Raw genomic sequence first — 323 nt, 5'->3', positions numbered from 1 at the left:
ACGTAAGTTGGAGGGGGCGGGGGTAGTGTAGGGAGAAATGTGCAAAGGTAACTATGGTTACGGGTTCATCTTGACAAAAGAAAACGAAAATGTTTCATGCTCCAAGACGATCGGAATCGAAATGGCAGAGTTATGTTTAAATGTTCAATAAAGTGTTCAATCGCCCCTAGCGGCCAAACGGTGCGTCGGAGGTCAATTCTGACGGCAGTTTTCGGCCATAACCCGGCCATATTACAGAACTTTCAATTAATAAACTACAATGACTCGTTATCTTCAAAACGCCTCAGAGGGATCAGGTAAAAGTGAATCGAAGAATGAAAAAT

The 323-nt window shown here is 43.0% G+C and overlaps 1 protein-coding gene across 1 annotated transcript in view; it reads right to left on the bottom strand.

Moving 5' to 3' along the window:
- LOC113211427 (mucin-5AC-like) overlaps positions 1–323 on the bottom strand; it is a gene marked incomplete at its 3' end in the record, with an annotated part of 53,501 nt that overhangs the window by 9,669 nt on the left and 43,509 nt on the right.

The sequence above is a fragment of the Frankliniella occidentalis genome, unplaced genomic scaffold (assembly GCF_000697945.3).
Source record: "Frankliniella occidentalis isolate FOCC.00 unplaced genomic scaffold, Focc_3.1 Scaffold315, whole genome shotgun sequence".
NCBI lineage: Eukaryota > Metazoa > Arthropoda > Insecta > Thysanoptera > Thripidae > Frankliniella > Frankliniella occidentalis.
Note: the sequence above shows the minus strand (reverse complement) of the source record. Positions and strands in the feature narration are given on the sequence as shown.